Source organism: Poecilia reticulata, chromosome 9 (genome assembly GCF_904066995.2).
Source record: "Poecilia reticulata chromosome 9, P_reticulata-male-v2, whole genome shotgun sequence".
NCBI classification, from domain to species: domain Eukaryota; kingdom Metazoa; phylum Chordata; class Actinopteri; order Cyprinodontiformes; family Poeciliidae; genus Poecilia; species Poecilia reticulata.
Window position 1 is genome coordinate 6,534,864 of NC_088838.1, and position 12,737 is coordinate 6,547,600.

Consider the following 12,737-nt stretch of genomic DNA (forward strand, 5'->3'; position numbering starts at 1 on the left):
GTTCCAGCCCCTAACAGAGTTTTCCCTCCTCCCCTCTGGAGAGTCGTATCCCCACATCCTGATGCTACCAGTACGACATGCCTTGTTCCAGTAATCTGGCTCGTTTTCCTTCCATGTCTTTATTCCTCTACAGGATCTGATTCAGCATTTCTTCTGCAGGTCATTTCAGATTAAACCTAATATTCTACATAACACATGGCAAGTCTTTGGCTTGTCCCAGTTTTGTTTTTAGAAATAGGTTCAGTTATCCCACTGCTACTGTAACATCCTGATTTAATAGACTGGTTATCTAACCTCACCCTCTTCTGAAAGCTTCTTGTTATTTCCATTACGGCTGTGACAGGTCTGGTTATTGCTTCCTCACCTCATCCACTTTTCTGTCGTTTTCATAATGAATTTCAGTTTTGTTAACCATCTTTTCTGCTGATTCCATGTTGTTTCTTAACTATTGTCCATTGGCTCTTTTTTTTGTTAGAATTTCATGCAATTTCTCTGTCAAAGCCATCATTTTCTATTCCAGATGACTTCATAAATTCTCCCAAAGTATATCAAAGACCTGTTGTTGTTGTTGTTGTTGCTGCTGCTTGTTTTATGAACAACAACAGGTAGTTTTCTGGAACAAACTTTCAGAAAACTACGAAACAGCTGCAGCACTGAGGTCCATTAAATCAAGGCTGAAAACCCACTTGTTTAGAGTTGCCTTTAATTAATGGTAAGTGGAACATTGATAAACTTTGTTAACATTATCTTGCTTTTTCACTTTCTTTTTATGACCCCAGAACAGACGACATGTTTAGAATAAATCAAGTACTAACTGTGAAGCATGGAGCTGAAGATGCCCTAGAATCCACCTTAAGTTCTACTATGTGGAAGAAAAACCTGAGAAGATCTGCAAAAAAATGAGTAGAAACTAAAACTAAAGCAATGCAACATGGCAATGACTCCAAACATGTCAGTAAATCCACCAAGGAGAAACAGGAAACAGGAGGTTTTGGGGCGAGTCATTCGGGACGGGGTGACTTAAAACACACTGAACGAGCCGGACACTCCACAAGCGTCTCACAAGCTGGATCTCCATTACGAATGTGAGCAAAACTTTGTCGATTTTGCAATCAGGGTGTTTCCATTACATAAGAAAGGCAAATAAAACCACATGGAATTAGTTTGTTCAGGCAATAAGTGATGGTTGCACCATCATCCTCCAACCTCTTCCTGTCATCGACTTTTTTGCCAGTAGTCCTGTTGTTGATGACGTGACTCGTGTGATGCGAAAAAAGTGTTTCCATCGCAGGACTGGGAAATACACTAATTTTGATGCAGCAAAAAAATCCTTGTAATTCCAGTTTGCCTGATTATATGGTTAAAGGAAACGTAGCTACAGACAGAAGCAAACTTTCCTCAGACTGATTCAGAGGCTGATGGTTACAAGAAGTTATTTCAGCCAAAGGAGGCAACACAAACTATTAGAGGTAAGGCATCCTAACGTTTTAACATGACTACAGATGATTTGTGTTGAATTGATGCCAGGACACAGGAAACAGCTATGTTTAAGCTGATAGATGCTGTTGTATTATGAGTATCTCCTTCCAGTTTATACTCTTCCCCAGTCCGAGTCCAGGCCTTTGAGAACTACTATCTTGCAATTTTTCAATCCGTCCGTTCTCCAACAAATCTGATTGAAACGAATGGTTCATTACCAGGCCGCTAGCGAACAAAATTACACGCTGATGAGGGAATTCAATCATTTGATTCAGGCGTCTTGGAGAAGGGATGCAGAAAAGTGGCAGCCCTGCTTTTATCGGTCACCTGCCTTTCTACCTGCACACACTGATCATCCACTGTGTTTTCTTTAATCAGTCATTTCAAACAGTTCTCTCCTTTATCTGAAGTCAAAGTCCCTCATTTTACTCACACACTCCTGTCTTTCTTTCTGCCTCTACAGCTGTGTTCTCATTGACCACAGAATGGTGCAACTTGACATTTCACAAAGACAAATATCAATTTCAAAAAAATCTGCAGTTTCTTTAATAAAACGTTTTAGCACTAGGATGAGGTAGGGTTTTTTTTGGCCATATTGAAATTGATTAATTTTGCAAACCTGCAATGGAAGATCTTTTTTTTCGCGTCACACAAGTCACGTGATCAACAACCAGATGTTCCCACTTGGTGCAAACCACAAAGAAGACGACGACAGGAAGTAGTTGGAGGATCATGGCGTGGCAGGTTTTTTAATGACGTATCATATGAGCAAACTTATTCATATTTCATTTGCGTTTCTTATTTATTGGAAACAATTTTTTTTTTTGACATTAGTGGAATACTGATCTAGTTTTGCTCACCCTTCTCCTCTACAATTCCTTTGTCTTCAGCTGCAGTCATATTGCGTTGTGTATTTAATTCAGTGCCTTCCTCCTGAAACGCCTTAGAATTAAATAACATCTCGGGTCAGGCCACCATCTCTGAGGAGCCTCTGATATAGAAAACGATGAAGCTGAGCATTCAGCCTGAAACCTTCTCGCTCCCTTTACAGGGAATGTCTCGTTCCAGGCTCGATGTCTAGCGTCTGTTCTGTCACACGGTGTGGGTGGAAAACAGACAAGTTCACAACAGACAATGCTGTGGCGGTAAAAAGGGAACACTGACACTTCACCTTTAGGACGGGGAGGAAGGCGCCGCACAGCGACAGTCAACTTTCAGACCAGGCAGGAGGAAAGTGAGAAATATCAGCTCTAAATCCCTGCTGGTCCGTTCATTTACTGTCTGACACCAAAGTTCCAGGAGTTTTACAATTGATTAGCTTGTAGCTTGAGTTTTTTTTTCTTTCTTTTTTTTACTGGTATTGTTATAAATCATTAAAAAAAAATATTCACACTAACCAAAGAAAAGATCAAATCTGTTCTTGTACTTTTCTGACAGCTGTTGTTTTAGGTAAATGAGACGAGCTTACTTTATTTATTTTTTTGTTCACACTAAATTACTGTCATGTTAAGCTGCTCTCTTTGCTTTCCTGCCTTTTCTTATTCATCTAAAGGTCTTGAAAAAGAAGGTTTCTATGTCCAGAGTATTGCAGTTGTTCCCTTTCTGCTGAATGCAAATCAAATGTTTCTCCTTCAGTGGACGATTCATCTTGGACAGCTATAGGACACGTATGTTGGGTTTATGCGACATTTACTTCTGAGCAGATGTGGCTGTGAGCGTCCGATCGCGACACAAAAATGTTCCTAGGTGGACAGACTGTCAGAAGAATTACTGGTTTTCAGTTCACAGGCACATCTGCCTGTCTACGCATTGATTTTTTTTTTTTAGGTAGAAAGCTCTTGTAGGAAACTTCCATCAGAAACCTGTCAGGTGAGAAACTAAAGCGCTTCAGCAAACCGGCCCTCTAGAAACCCTTATTTTTTTGTTATCCTAGAACAAGTGTAACCTGGTTGTAATTCTCTTTTGCTATAATTACACAAAATGACATTTTTTTGGTTATTTGTCTTGTTCCTTATCTTACTGAAACATCTCTGTCATTGTTTTAACCGTGTTACTTTAAGATCAGAAGCCCCTCCCTTTTATTTCTTCTTCTGTGGTATTGTCTTTAAATTGTTTGCGCCCCTTAGCCCCTCCCCTTTTCACATGTCCTACGGGAGAGGTGTGTGCTTTTTATTCTTCCATCTAAATACATTCATTTTATTTACAGATCTATTAAGTTAATCTTTGTTTTATTCTTTTGTTTGGTGTAGGACTTGGAGCGGGCAGCCTTTAACGCGGTTGTTTTGTCTTTGTATTCTCGTCAGAAATAAACCCAGAATCATCTGTTCGAAAGATAAACTGTGTCACGGTCCATTCACTCAATAACCAGCACAATGCAGAAAAAGATCCGGTTACACGAGGTTGCAAGAAATCGCTCAAAGTTCAACAAATTCAACATCTGGACTTGTTTTGTGAGAAATTATTTTGTAAATCTCTGACATATTTTTCTCTAATTTTTCCTTAAAGAAAACCAAAACAACTCTCCTGGTTTTAACAGTAAGTGAAAGTAGGTAAGATTACCAATACCAGCAGTAAATAACAAACATTACTTTGTTCTAAGTAGATCCGGTTTGTTCTGGGTAAAATAAACCATAAATTGGTTGAACTTCAGCTGTGAGCCTGACTTCTGCTGGACTTCAGAGAGCAGAACCGAGGCGGGGTGTGTGGAGCCGTGGCGGAGCCGCTCTTGTTCTGCTTGTTTTATGTTTGAACACACCTGGTTTAGATCCACAGGTCATTAGGCGGCTCCTGCAGAGCCTGAAGACTGGCTGGGAAAAAAAACAAACTTGCTTGCAACAGAAGTCTGAAGTATGGATGATTTAAAACACAGAGGATACACACAACCTTGAGAACTTGAATTTCTGACCCCCAGTCAAAAGGTCACTGAGACTCAGACCTGTGTGTTCCTGTTGTGGAGGCTTTGTCCTCTCCTCCATTACTGTTTGTCTTTGAGTCCCAGGTGAGGAGGCCGTCCTCCACCTGAGCCACGCTCTGTATACTCAACTCTTCCCCATCCTGAAGCCTTCACTTTGCCAAGTGCTTTAAATACATTGCTCTTCTTGTGTGCAGTCTTTCTTCTTTACCCTCCTTTCCCACACCGGTCGTGAATTGATTCTGTTCTCTGGATCCTTATTGACCTCTAACTCCGAGTAATAACAGTTCATTCCTCCCAAATTGAAGTTTGTGTCTGTGTAAACACTAGGATGATTAGGCCGGCTTTGGTGGAATTCCGTGTTTTTGGAGTTTATTAAGTTCTGCTGGATTATTTGTTAAGAAGTGTTTATTGAACGTCACAGGAATTGTGCTCACAGAAATTTGATTTAATGAAAGGCTTGGCTGTTCTCCGCACTTAGATTCCAAAACGCATCTGAATAAAAATGAAATGAAAAGTATCACTTTGACAAGAGCTACCCTGCATACAAGAATCAATAAAAGCAGAATGAATATGACAATAAAGGGAATTAAATGTGTAAAACTCAATGTTTCAGAATAGAAGCGATTGTTAAGGATAAAGCAAGATGCACGAGCTCAACCAAAGATAATTACTGTTTTGGGGACGCTCTTTTGTTCCTGTGATTCTGTGTTCTGTGAAAGCTACTCAAATATTTTGAATTGTCAAATAATATAGAAACACCTGATTTTCAAAAACTTTATAGAGACATTACAGTGTGACATCCTGGACCTCAGCCTTCCTGCTGGAGGGCAACACGTTGCTTGCTAATGATGACCACCGTTTTTAGCTGTCAAGTTGTCAACATAACGTGCTAAAGGGGTTAAATATATAAAAGAAAAAGGGACAGAGTGCTTTGCTACTAGTTATAAACACTACAACAACTAGATAAGGTTGGGAAAGGTTTTAATTTAAAAAAAATAGCAAAGAAGAGGGAAGTAAGTCAACTATGCTAGCTTGACTTTGGCAACCTTAACATGTGTGTGTGCTGCAGAATTCTGTGGTTTTCGATTTAGTTAAAAAAGAAAAAGAAAAGCGACCCACAGACCAACTCTGACAGAGAGCAGGTGTTTAAATCAACTGATCATCCTCAGCTGTGTTAGATTAGCTTTACAGCCGCAGCTAAGCTACCAAATCAATCACTTGAAAAATAAACATCAAGCCAAAAAACATAAAGCTGTTGTGGACTGAATGTTCTGCTTTATGTGTGGAAAATGTTTCAAGTGTTTTTTGGTTGTTGTCAGTTGCTATGGCAACGGGTCTGCGAGTAGCATAGCGGAGACAGAGCGTGAGAAAAAAGAAGAATATGAGTGGTTTTGAGATGTTCAATGTTTTTTTCTGCATTATTTTCCCCTTGCTGCGGCGTACTCCACTGAATTAAAAATACATACATACATCTCCAGGTTTTATTTTGTTCTCATAATCTCATCACTTCTTTAAGTTAGCTACATTTGATCTCTTTGTAACTGAACCACGATACAAAAGACTTAAAAATACAACTTCAAGAGGTAAACTGTGTTTTACCTTCAGTCCAGTCCCTTTCATCAACATATATAACCAGTCATTTCCAGTCCGTTGAACAGGAGTCCTTCTCTTTAACCACACAGTAGCCAAAAGTCGTAGTAGCAGCACTTTGTTTTTTAGCCCCGCTTGCTCTTTGTTGGAGTAGATGAACTACTTTATGCTAAAATATGCCTGTGAATTGCTGACCCTCAGCAAACAGAGTCTATCACACTCATATTTATGTTGCATTTTGGTTAAATGTAAATTATTCAGCCACACCCAATGCGGATTGTGCCCTGAGTTACAATGTAAGAATTAGGAGGGCGGCTCAACTTAAAAACTAAAGATCAATTACGGTGAACTCAACTTCAAAATAAGTTTTGTTTCAACTTAGAAAGGAAACTAATAAAAGTTTCCCAATTGATAATAATTTACTGCTTAAACTTGATACTATGAGTAGAAATTGCTCATTTTTATGGGACATTATTCCTTAAAAAAAAATCTCATAAAGAAAACTTGAAATTGTGTATTTTGAACTCAGAGTAAAGTTATGCTAGCTGCCTTGTTGTTTGAACTTAATACTCAACTCAAAAAATTGTGTAATTATTAATGGATATTGCATATTGAAATGTAAATGTGCAATATAAACAGACTTGATTGATACAGAATATGGATGGCTGGAACATTAGAGTGTCTACATGAGTTGTTTGTCCTGTGTATCCTGTCCAGAGTGTACCCTACATCTCCTCCAACGACCTGTCCATCGTCTGTTTCTTTCTTGTTTTTTTCTTTTTTTCCATATGACATTTTCCTTGTAAATTTTACCCATTTTTCTCATCACCTGCTGGACACTCCTTGCTTTTGTAAAGTTTTTTGCTGCCTCCCCAGTTGCAGGCTACCGACTGCAATCTGGTTTACATCTTAGTGACTTGAGAGAAGAAAGGCCACTCTAGCATAAAAACAGACTACTTAAGTTGCTGTGCCTCATTTTATGTCTCCTTCAGCTCTTTTGGTGGAACAAAATGTTTCAAATTTTACAATGGCGGCCTGCCGAAGCATTATGGTAAAAATGAGCCCCACAGTCGCTGCGTTTCCATTACAAATGTGCGCAAAACGTTGTCGATATTCCGCCAACGTCAAAAAAACACCATTTTGCATTTTCAGTGTTTACATTAAACAATAAGTACAACTAAAATCACACGTGAATAAGTTTGTTCACACGCCAAGTCGTTAAAAAATATGCCACGCCACTATCCTCCTATCACTTCTTGTCATCGTCTTTGTCTTTTCACAGAATAGCGATAGAAAACACAACAACATCCTGAATGTCATCGGTGAGTCAGATTGTTATGCTAACGATGAAGCAAAGTGTTATATCTTGCTTCACCTGACAGGTTACAGTGTTGTCAGGGATACAAACAAATTCCCAGAAAACTGCAAAACCGTCGAAACACTGAGTTGCTTTAAATCAAGGCTAAAAACCCAACATGTTTAGAGTTGCTTTGGACTCATGATAACCGGAACATCGATCAACATACTTGATGTGTATTGATGAAGATTTTGATTAATTTTAAAATAATGTTTGTTACTAGTTTTTATGTATTTATGATGTAGAGTACTTTGTTGCTACACAAACTTAGATTTGATCCAGTTAAATGAAGCAGAGCTTGCTGCCATGGCCTGGAGATAGTGGAGAGCCTGCCTGCTCCGACAGTCTGCTGCACAGCATGGCATTCTTTGGAGATATTTCAGTACACAGACAGGGAAAAAAACGTTTCTTTTTATGTTTTGTGTGAACTCGTACAGCAGTGGAAATTCTGCTGCACTCTTTTGCTAATGGTGAGTGAGCAGGGAGCTCAGGACAGCAGGAGGTTAAGAAACAGCAACAGGAATTGTTTTAATTTTCTTTCCACCCGTCTCTCATCGAACATGTTGGGGGAATCCTGGTGGCCTGTCACTTGACAATCCAAACATGTCACCTGAAGCGATGCAACAGGTGGGTTGTTTTTGCCACTAGTCAAGGTGTGAATGGCTATAACACCGAGCTGAAGCTGCCCTGTTGCTGTGAGGAAGACGGAACCAGAACCTCGTCTGTTTAGTGTGGGTCTCCGATGCTTAACGAACACGGCTTCCTCTATTAAATCTTGAGTCTTTTCTGTTTTAAATGTGCACACTGCCATCTCCAACAGAGTGTCCCCTTGTCCTTGTGACGTACGCAGATGAACTGCTGAGTCCAGAGCTAATGAGTTTGGCCTCCCATGTTGGATCATCCTTTTCTGAAGCTGCTACTTTTATCTCTAGTTCAGAGATCTGAACAGCATCGGACTGCGTAAGACGAGCTGTGTTTGTCCTCGGGGGTGAACTCGTCTTAAGTCTGAGAGTATTGCTAATTTCAAAATGACATATTTTGCTTTGAAAATATCTTTCAATCTGGATGTCTTGTCAAACGTCCAGGTGGTCTTTATGGTTTCTAAGTTTGTCATTTTCCAAGCTCCCAAATGTTTTGAGGCTGATCGGATACAAAGTTTCTTCCTTCCTTCCCTGGAGCTCGGAGAAAATTGACTTTAAAATACTGCTGTTAGTTTGTAAGTCTCTAAACGGCCTGGCATCAAAACACATAAAAGATCTGATGTTGTCGCGTCAACCTTTCAGAACCAAACATGGAGAAGCAGCATTCAGCTTCTAGGCACCACAAATCTGGAACAAACTTCCAGAAAACGGCAAAACAGTCAAAACACTGAGATCTTTTAAATCAAGGCTAGAAACCCAACCTGTGAAGCACATAAAACTGGGATCAGATTTACAAATAAACTTAATTCACAATTATTTTTGGTGTTAGACAATTAACCATTTTCTTGAATACCAGAAGCTTCAATGTGGCTGTTTTGTTTATCTTTTTAAAGAATTATTCATATAAACTATATTTGGATTTTAGACCACACTTTGATAATTTTAACATCCCTTTGAGCCTGTCAGCTTGGAGAGTACATTTGCTCTCATGCAATACAATACATGACTTATTGCTTCTAAAAATGAATGATTAAAATGTTGACTGTTCTAAAAGATGCTTATAGGCCAAAAGGCAAATGTCATTCAAACACGAGACTGTTTATGGTGATCTGTTGAGATCACCCAGAATTTGGGTCTGAATGTGAATTTAGTTTAGCTTTAGCATTAGCATTAGCTTTAACATGGATGATATTGGAATAAATGAGCTATTTCTCCTTGAACGTTGTCAAACAATCCATGAAACAGGATGAACTACATGAAGGCGTTTCTGTTCAGAGGCCCGGCGCTCTGAGTAGGCGGCCTGAACTCCCCAGCTGCGGCGAGCGGTGCTTGCTGCAATGGCGTTACACATGGCTACATTACAAGGAGCTTAGTCCCATTTCACGGCTGAACCAGATGGATCCCTGTCAACTGCTGCATTACAAGAGTAATGTGTCAAGACTGTGTGTGCGAGGTCGGACTTTTCTTCGCCTGCAGCAAGTACAAACTGTGCAGGAAGCCATCCTCCACAGAGTAAAATGTTATGCTTCATTTTAGTCACCTATTAATTTCAGCAGCAGTTTAAAATGTATGAAAATGTATATAAAGTAAGTAAACAGCAGTGTAGGCCACGTGTTAAATCTGACTCCCCCCCATAGTAATTTGTATTTTATGTCAGTTTTGCATTAATAACAACAAAAACCAGCAATGTTAACATAAAATCTCTTCAGCAAACAAACACATTGAAGCACTTAGGCCACAGTGGATTCTCTGAAACCTCTTTTTGATCAATTTGCATCATTTTCTAAACTTGTGTCAAGCACAGGCCAAGAATATCTAAACACTCCTGCATATTCAGGACGAGTAAAACACCAACTAATGAACCTAACTCAAAGAAATTGATTTTAATTCAAAAATAAACACCAACACTACTCAGGATAAGTGCACTATACATAATAGACATCTGACAATATGGCCATTGTGTGCCTGCATTATTTTAGTGATTTAAAGATGAGTTCATTCTTCTCTCACCAACACTTTGTGTTTTCTGTATTGCATTTCGACCTGAACATGCAATGCACCCAAATACGGCAAGAAAAGTCCAGACTGCATTTTACATCAGAGCTCTTATTGTGAAGGGAAAGCAACAAAAAGATTCTCTGGTACAAAGGTGGCAACAAGTTGAGCAAACAAACCAGACTCTTCTGACAGATCAACCATCCAAATGAATCTTTGCTCGCTGCATTTATGCTCTTTGGTTGTTGAAATATCCTCTCTGCACTTGCACTGCCTTCTGCTGCTGTCTAACACAATGAAATGTTAATATTCTCCATTGATTATGATTTTAAATGTTAATGTCATTAAAAGTTTAATACTAATTAGATATTAGTACAGGGCTGCACAGTAACAAAGTTAGTAGCAGGACCAAAAAGGTCCTGAGTTAAAATCTCAACCTGAGGTCTTTCTGCATGGCGTTTTCCTGGTGAATGCTCAGGTTATCTCTGGGTACTCCAGCTTCCTCCCACACTTTGAAAACATGAATGTTAGGTCAAGTCAGTGCTTCTCAATTCCAGACCTCAGGCCCCCCTGCCCTGTATGTTTTAGGTATTTCCCTTCTGCCACACCTAGATTTAATATTTGGGTGATTAACAGGCTTCTGCACCACTTGATGGTCATGCAATCATTTGAATCAGCTGTTCTGGTATAGAGGCACATCTAAAACATGCAGAGCAGGGGGGCGGTGGGGACTGGACTTGAGAAGCACTGGGTCAACTGAATATGTTGAGCATTTTCAGCAGGTGTGACTCACTTTCACACTGCACTGCACCCTTTGGATTAAAGGGTTTGGATTGTTCAAACATTTTGGATTGGGTTTGAACAATCCAAACAGGGCTGGAGTGCATACAGTGTGTATGTGTGTGTGTGTGTGTGTGTATGTGTGTATGGTTGTTTCTCCTGTATATCTTTGTGATGCCGTGGTGACCTGTCCAGGGTGTACCCCGCCTCTCGCCCAATGATCACCAGAGATAGGCACTGGCCCCCTGAGCCCCTGCAAGCTTAAGCGGGTGTAGACCATAAATGGATGGGTGGATATTGCTACTACATTTTACCAAGCCAATCAGAAAAACAAGTAAGCATTTCCTGAGTGCGTTATATGTTTAATTACTGTAGATAAGGGAAAGGGAACAAAGCCAGCGGATGTGTCAAAGTTAGGACATAGAGCTGCAATGCATTGAATGTGTTCTATTCCACAATCTCTCTGCTTTCCTTCCCTTACCAGATGCAGAAGGTGTCCCACTAGCAAAATAAACCTTAAAAACATTCATTTCCCAATAGCCGGTTCAAGTGCTTAAAGAATCCTTGCAGCAGCAAGAGATAAAGAATCCCCTTCGAGAAGTTCTGCTGTCGCTGCTTCATCGGATGCATCTTTCAAGATGACATTTTTTACAAACCATTTCAAACTTTCTCATCTGTGCTGGACTTGTTGTAGCTTCAGTTTGGTAGGCGGCAGCAGATGATCTGCTTTTTTTCATGCCACTGATGTCTCCAAGTTAAAGAGGAATGCGTCTGGTGTTTCTATTTCTTTGATCTTGGAAAAGTGAGCTCCAACAAAAGTTCCTTTAGCTCTTTACAGAAGAAATTAAATCAACTCTGATCTTTTAAGATACAAGAAAGCTCTTCAGATGTGTTTTTTTTCTGATCCAATGTCTAAACTACACTCTAAATGTAATTAGTAGACCTGTAAGGGTAACTCCATCCATCCATCCATCCATCCATCCATCCATCCATCCATCCATCCATCCATCCATCCATCCATCCATCCATCCATCCATCCATTTTCTCATACCCTTGTCCCTTAGTGGGGTCAGGAGGGTTGCTGGTGCCCATCTTCAGCTAACGTCCCTGGACAGGTCGCCAGTCTGTCGCAGGGCAACACAGAGACACACACACTCACACCTAGGGGCAATTTAGAGAGGCCAATTAACCTAACAGTCATGTTTTTGGACTGTGGGAGGAAACCGGAGTACCCGGAGAAAACCCACGCATGCACAGGGAGAACATGCGTAAGTGTAACTCATGACCACAAATTATTGATTTCAGCTTGCCCTACTTTCCAGTGCTGAGAGATGGAAACTTATTTTTCTTTGATCTCCTAAGATCCTCAAAACGTTTTAAAATGTTAACAAAGGGCTAAAAAGTATTAAGGCACAATTTCTTCTCCACGCATCAGTTAGGTCCATCTTTGCCAAAAATGAGACACGAAAATGAAAGACTGAAAATGTATGCATGACGTCTAGTTTTACTTCCTGTGCTTTAAATAAACGTCCTCGTTCTAGACCATAGTTTCGTGAATGTACATTAATGAATTTCTGCCCTTTCTTTTCAGTACAGCTGCACAATATTAGGAAAACCTACAATGTGTGATAACAGTTCTTAATATTGTTATGACGATGTATGTCTGGCAAGATATGAACAAGTCAGCATGGAGCATTAATGTCTTTCTGCTTTGGGTTCATAATAAGATAAAATAAAAGCAAATGTGTCATTTCCTTTCCAACATGACAGTTTTATTATTATTAAGAAAAAGTGACAGGGAAAAGTACTGAATTAGAAGTCCAACAAAAACTGCACATAATACAGTTTCCTAATGGCATTAAAGCACTATAAAACCTTTCTGCTCTAAATACAGGAATATACTCTTTTTTTAAATTAATGACAAAAGAGACTTTAAATAAATGTTAGCTTAACATAAATCCACCTGCAAATTCTCTCATTC

At 39.6% G+C, this 12,737-nt stretch overlaps 1 protein-coding gene and 1 long non-coding RNA gene across 4 annotated transcripts in view; one reads left to right on the plus strand and one right to left on the minus strand.

The window, feature by feature from the left end:
- The window catches only part of npffr1l2 (neuropeptide FF receptor 1 like 2), a 103,121-nt gene that overhangs the window by 77,757 nt on the left and 12,627 nt on the right, over nucleotides 1–12,737 (minus strand). The window lies entirely within an intron of this gene.
- The window catches only part of LOC145553011 (uncharacterized), a 36,612-nt gene that overhangs the window by 4,775 nt on the left and 19,100 nt on the right, over nucleotides 1–12,737 (plus strand). The window contains exons 3-4 of one of the 3 annotated variants that reach the window (XR_014089183.1): nucleotides 780–1,085; nucleotides 2,531–3,918. This is a non-coding gene — a long non-coding RNA (uncharacterized LOC145553011). Of the gene's footprint in view, nucleotides 1–779; nucleotides 1,086–2,530; nucleotides 3,919–7,265; nucleotides 7,306–12,737 lie in introns of those variants that run through there. The other 2 variants (XR_014089182.1, XR_014089184.1) reach the window with 2 other exon arrangements.